We start from the raw sequence: 7,095 nt of genomic DNA on the forward strand, positions 1-7,095 counted from the left end.
GTTTTAGCATCCGACATTAAAACACAGAAGTTGGACAATTAATATGTCGAAGCCGCTTGGCATTTCGTGAATTGTTTATGTTGGGATAGACTTGAATATTGACTGGCTTTTAACACTGCTGTTGCAGCATGGCCCACAAAACCATTAGTTAGAAAGCTAACAAATTTTCGTCAATTAGTCAACATACTGTGACGGTTATCCCCCTTACTAATGTCCGCAGGGTCCCACGAACACACAATAAGAAGACATTCTCATAACTCTCGCGGCCTTTTTTGAGAATTATGTTAGCTTTGAAATAGAATGATGTGTATACATGTAAAACGACTTGTAGGATGTAATCATGCACATGATTGTGTTACAAGGTTTTCTTTTTCACCCAATTAATAGTGCATTTCTTATCGCAACCTTCCAAATATAAGCAAAGCATCCAGTTTGGTATTCAAATTGTATTCTATTTCGGTCATAAATCAACGGACTACTACTTGGTTTGCCTTTGGCTTCATACTGAGAATGATAGGCATGTGCGAATCGTGAATTTCGGGCTTAAAGGGGTATAATGACTTGAGCGTATTAACTTTTTAGTTGAAGATCACAGTGTTTGCGCCTCTCTCCAAGCCTGTTACTTAGTACCGTCACGCTAGACTCAGCCATCCTGAGAGTGTTGGTATCACTTGTTTAACTGTAGGCTGCTTTGGTTACTTTAGTACACATGTTTTCAAAATGCAGTAATATGTCAGTGAAGGAGCATAATCGTGCACAAATATTAACTTAAGGTAGGGTACAAAAAAACACCTAATATCAAAGGCAAACAGTCATCCACTGAAATAAAGTTAGAAGTGAATAAATTCGATTACCAAGCTGAATGCTTTCTTAAAATTCTCCAGGATCTGCTTAAGCTGCGCAGTTGTAATCGAGGCAGCAAGCAAAGCTTGTCATTTATTTATGCTTGTCAGCACCATGTTGCATGGGCATAGAGATTTATAAGCGTACATAATCAGCATGAGGGCGATAGATATACTTTTTAAATGAAAATCGCATTGATCTCGTTATCATCCTGCATACTGCCAAAGCTCGGTTAGTTCTGATCCAAATAATGCAGTGGCACTGGCTGTCATCAGGTCAAGGCCCACATAGGGTTTGTGAGTAGAAATATACAATTCCATGGTCTTCTCGCCATGCTCATCCTTCAATTTCAAATTAGAACTGTTGCTGCAATGTCGTGAAATAGTTTGTTAGGACATTGCAGCCTAATACATATTCTTGATAACAGAATAGCTACAGTGTTTGATTTCTAAATTTGTCCTTGAGGGGAGCGCCGACATCCATTCGATGCATAAATATTCACCCAACCATGTTTCAATTTTTTTCTTTATTCTTCCTGCGTACATGTGAACCTCTCCGCTATGGAGGTGTGCATTTCCCACCAAAGTATGAGTCTGCACTGCGGCGAAGCGAGATTCTTGCAACCAGGGTGTTACACCACCACCTAGATAAGCAGAAGGCCTCCGCACCGTCATCACAGCCAGATTGATTGAGGCCTGAGATTGGGCACGAGTGCTGCGTCAGTGTTCGGCCGGGGCTCGTGTTCCAACAGCGCGTCGAAGGTCGAACTCGGGCCCAGTAGCCGAGTTAGTGCCATCCGACTGTAATGACGTTTCATGAAGGGAGAGGAGGCGATGCCGAGGCTTTGATTATTCCAGGTGGTGTTGGGTATTAGCGCGATTAATGCGATTGAGGAGTCTGTTCCATGGGTGTTGCTTCTCCGCAGCGCAACGCACATGCGGAGAAGCGCACTGAACAAAGCCAATTCATTGCAATGGTGACTTTACGAGCGCTTTGAGAGGTTAGAATGGCGTAAACGACTTTATTCTTGAGAGCTTGATATTTCATACATTTTGTGAAGTGTCAGTTTTGGAAATACTTTGCGGGTACGAAATTTCGCACTCAGGAGTAATGTTCAATATATTCGTAGCCATGGGGTTACTTTTTTGCATGACCAATTTTAAGCAGTTTCGATAAACTCGCAAAAACAAAGCCTTTGCAAAAATTAAGTCGTTTACAGTAGTACGAATAATGTTGAAACCAATATGAAATACCGTATAACACTAAACTGCTATAAGAAAATGTTAATATTAGCACAGCCCTGAAAAATGGTTATTTGGGGGTATTTTCGCGGTGGCCTTCATCAATCCATATGTGCTTCAAATGTAGCAGCTGCAACCTTGAATCTGGAAAAGACTATTGTCTGTCACATTTTTTTGTATGGTCCCTAAGGTTTGAGGTAATAAATGTTGTGCCCTGCAATGAAGAGTATTACCTGTAGCATTTCCCTGGGCATGCAAAGAAGGCACACCACCAATGTCTGACATATCAGACTTTCAGAAATTCTATTGTCCGATTTTCCTCACCCTTGTGTCAGGATGAAGCTGTTACTATCTCTCTTGCTTTCCTCGCATAGTGGTCCTTTGAGCGAGTTATGTGACGTTATATCATCGGGTGGCATAGGGTAATTTTCTCTTCTCTTTTTACGCAGGATGTAATGGCGCACCATCATCACCAAAGAGAGTGTACATTGAGGCAGGCTCGGAAACTTGAATAAAGTGATAAGTAATATTTAAATTTTTTTGTCTTATTAATTACGTGAAGAACACTAACCATAATTATTGTATGCTACACATACATACTTTCAGCTGAAAACTGCAATGCACCTTCTCTTTATGGCTTTTCTCACACAGTTTCAGAAGACGCTGGTACGTCATTTTCACGAGAAGTGTTTGGAAATAGAGCTGCCAAAGATTTCCTCGTAATTTGCACGTACATAGCCGCAAATAAAAATGACGACTTTCCTAGTCAATTTAGAAAAACGGCAGTACGTTATTTTCACGAGGGAAGATTTGGAAACGATTCAATCGTCATTTTCACGTCTTTGCTCGTAAACTAAGAATGCGGGGCCTAATTGTTTTGACAACTTTTCCCACATAATTTCATAAAATGATTCTACGTTATTTTGACGAGAAATGTTTGGAAATATAGCTGCCAAAACTTTCCTCGTAAATTTCACGACTCATTTTTAAGAGCGTTGTTGCACGGCCCCTTTAATGGGCCCTTGAAACAAAAAGGTAAACAGTCTGGTTGGGACACGGGTGTCATGAAATAAATTTTACGCGAAAAAGATAGGTTTTTTAGAGCAATATTGACGGCCGGAGATTTATTTGAAATTCTGCGCGCAAAGTCCATGACGCCACGGGTCATTCCGAAATGACCATCTCGGTTGTGAAGGCGAAGCCGCTCCACCTCTTCTCCACGCGCCCGAAATGCCGAGAAAGGAAACAAGTGAAAAGGAGGTGAATGACGACTAAATCGCGTCTTGCGCCGTCGATATTGCTCTAAAATAAAATTTTTTGACACACGTGTCCCAACCACTGTTCAAAATTTGTTTTCGTTTTAGTGTCTCTTTAAGACTAATCATTGAATTGCTTGTACTAAATTTCTAATAACTCGTTTTCTTGCGTTTTAATTAAATTTAAAAATCTCCCGTTTATCTATAAACGGTCATGTTGAGACTCCTAAAAAAATTGTATTTTTTGCCCACGATGGTGCGGAAAAGAAAAACGATAGCTGCACAGTCGTGCAATGCTGGTGGAATGGTGCCGCCAAGTACCCCAGGGCGGAGCTGCGACCTGGTTAATTCTCATCGCCGTCGAGGATGCCACAGACGACTGTCACCAGTGATTCGTGAAGTAAGTGGGTAAGCGCGATGGACGTTTCTGAAGCCATTCAACGTTACGCGTAGTAACTGGCAACTGCCAAAGTGGGATTTCGCGTAAGGCGAGTGATGTCTGAGAACAAGTTTTGAAGCAGACGACACTGAAGACTCCTTTTGTAGCAGCGTAACTGGCGAGATGGCGGAGCGACGTCCTATTTGTGCCATGTTCCTGGGCCAAACGTAGGTGTATACTTCCTTCCTTGTTTACTTTCTTCAGCAGTGTTGTGAAGAGGGACATCGTTCTATCGTGTCTGAGCTCAGCGCTAAAACAAATCATGCCTCCTCACTCTGGGCGACAGTTTCAAGCTACAGACTGACAGACTGAGGAAAGCTGGCTACCTAACGACAAAACTTTCAAGCGTCGCAAGCTCACTGCTGAAGAAAGTAAAGGGTAGCCAGTCTACAGAACGGAATGTGGAATGCAAGTGACCTGTAGCACCACACAAATTGAGCCAGATCTGCCCCAGAGTTACCTAATGCCAAGGCCGACGGAATCTCAAGGAACAAGTGTATACAAGAAGCACGTCAGGCTGTTCGTCCCATGTGTCACGGGAGTAGTCTACAGTGTCCCCCCTCGGACGGTCGCACCTACGCGGGACGAACGGGACTTTGCCTTAATGATAGGCTCCGCGAGCACAGGTACTGCAACGGAGCGACAGTGGGAGGACACCTATCGGTTCGCTGCGAGGAGCGCCTGTGCGAGCCGTTTGTTAGTGACGCTACCATCTTGGGATGACAGAGGAACAAAGTGACCATCGAGGTGCTGGAGGCCTTCCACATCCAGAGTAGAGGAGAAAATGTGTCAGCGCAGCATCAGTGGCGTTGTCTGGTAAGGAGCGTGAATTCTTGTTGTTGACAATGACGGTCCAGCGTGTGCCGTAGTCAGCTACCATGGGTGAAAGGTGCGCGTGCGATTCCATAGAGTAACGTGTGTTTTTTTTTATATTTTTTTATTTTTTTATTTTTTTGTTTTCTTTTTCTTTGAGTAAAGAAGCTGTAGCTGCGAGTCAGTGCTCTGTCCTGTCTGGTTTGTCTCTTCCTTTTTGTATCTTTGCGCTGTTTTATTCCATTATGCACATATAGAGTGCATTCTTTCCCCTTGACATTGTAATGTATATCCCAATTTTAAACGTGTATTTGAATATTGCTAGAGTGATTATTTTTCTTAAGTATTTGACTTTTTTTTTCTTTCTATTGCTCGGCGTTTGCTAAAAAGGGGGCGCAACCTCGTGAAGCCGATATCTGTCGGCTTTTTGTTCATGCCTCCAATGCCTGTATTATTGTACAGACGCAAATAAAAATGACTGATTGATTGATGTTCTGGGCATGTGTTTCTGTTCGTGAAAGCTTGACGGGGTAATTATAGCTGTGAAAATTATGATACCCGGTATTTACTTCCTGATCGCCCAACTCTTTATGTATTTGCTCCCATTAAAACAAGCCTTAGTGGAAACATGCTTGCAGGGGTGGGCAAAATACCTGCAAGTATGTATTGAAATACAAATACGAACTACTTCGTCAAAAATGTATTTAATTACGAATCTAATTAAATTTTCAAAAAAGCATTTAAGTACAAGATGCAAATACAACCAAATGTATTTGGTCTCCTCCAAATACTTTTCTAAATACATTCCTCAAAATTTCCGTCAGCGACTTCAGGACACCTGTATCGGTTTTCTGGGTATCTCATTTTAATTTTGCATTCACACACGGAAGTTAGTGTGCGAGGCTCTGGTAACGTAATAGAAATATACTCACAAAAAAAAAATGTAATCAGCTTGGACGTAATAGGTGAAAAAAGTACAGAGCTTCAAGCAGCTTTTTTGTCGATTACATTTTGGTATAGACCAACAAAGAACCGAAACGACCAAGACGCGCAGCACTAGCTAGAGAAATTTTTATTGTTGCAACTCGCACCAGTTACGAAAATCTGGACGACCCGCACATTTAGAACGTTCCAGGCAAAAATATAGATGGAAATCAGGCTGGAAAGCATCACAAGTTGTCACAGGCACTTAGTTAGCCAGTCTGCCTGTGAACGTCGATTTCGTCACTATTCTTGTCCTGGACTAGCACCGTAATCACAAAGTCACTAAACGCTTGTGCTTGATTGAGAGACACTGCATTCTGTGCAGAACGTAATTTTCTTCCTGCTCTGGACACGTCTTAGGATGAGCAAAATGATTCGTGACAATAATCTTGAGGGATGCATTTTCACCCACAAAATTGTATTTAATTACAATTGTAGTTGAAATACGCACGTTTTAGTAGTTAGATACACACGTCAAATACGTTACCCAATTTGTAATTAAATACAAATGCAAAATACACAAAGTATTTAAAATACGTATTTCAAATACTTGTATTTGAAATACTGCCCATCCCTGCATGCAAGCAACAGAGAATAACTTTTAAAGCAGCCGAGAGAGTGCTTAGGCCAGGCCGCGTAGAAAACAGTTTACATATCTGACAGAACACTTAGCCAACGTTGGAGAACACTTACCTGCTTTGGGCACCGCTTCAATTTGTGTTTTTTACCTTCCATATCGGGAAGGAAAGGAATCCAAATTTCGTTATTAGAGTTCTGTTGGAATATTTTATGAGGATTTCAATCTTTCGCGTTGAGGCTTGTGGATGCAGCGCAGAACTCTGGCACTCACTCGCATACTATTTCATGCTTGTTGATTTCAGTTAAGCAGTCGTTTCTCGTCTTCGGTGAATTGTAGTTCAAGCTCCTCTTGAATTTTTATAATGAAGAAGACGTCGAAGCTCGTATGGCTCCAAATGTGGCCAAAAGTGAGGGACGCCGACGAGAGAAACGGAAACAAACAAGCGCCATGAGCCATCACTCAAATGAGCCAATGTTGCCAGACGAAAACGGACATTTGCTTAGGAAACGCCTATATTGTTAGTTTCTAAACCTGCGCATCAGCATCCTTCAAGACATTTGTTTCGTAAAAACATGCTATGTAAACAAGTTTAACGAAGCACCTATTTTATTGTGGAATTTTTTAAAGGAAAAAGTGCAGTCTCATCTCGCTCCCATGCGGGGAGCACCGCGAGCGCTCGCAACTTGAACGGGACTTTACGAAGGAAGTTCGCGGGCGCGTCTATGAGACTTGAAGGCCACATTGGGTGTTTTCATGCCGAACAGGGGGAAAGGCGGACTTGAGGAAGTCGAAGTTCGGCTTCAGGTCAAGTCACATCTATGAATTCAGGGGTATGCAACTAAGCAAATAAGCAATTAAGCAACTGAGCAAGTGAGCAAATGAGTAACTAAGATCTTAAGATTTTAAGCTTCTAAGATGCTATATTACTAAGATGCTAAG

The sequence above is a fragment of the Ixodes scapularis genome, unplaced genomic scaffold (genome assembly GCF_016920785.2).
Source record: "Ixodes scapularis isolate PalLabHiFi unplaced genomic scaffold, ASM1692078v2 PGA_scaffold13__105_contigs__length_92229423, whole genome shotgun sequence".
In the NCBI taxonomy this organism is placed as follows: domain Eukaryota; kingdom Metazoa; phylum Arthropoda; class Arachnida; order Ixodida; family Ixodidae; genus Ixodes; species Ixodes scapularis.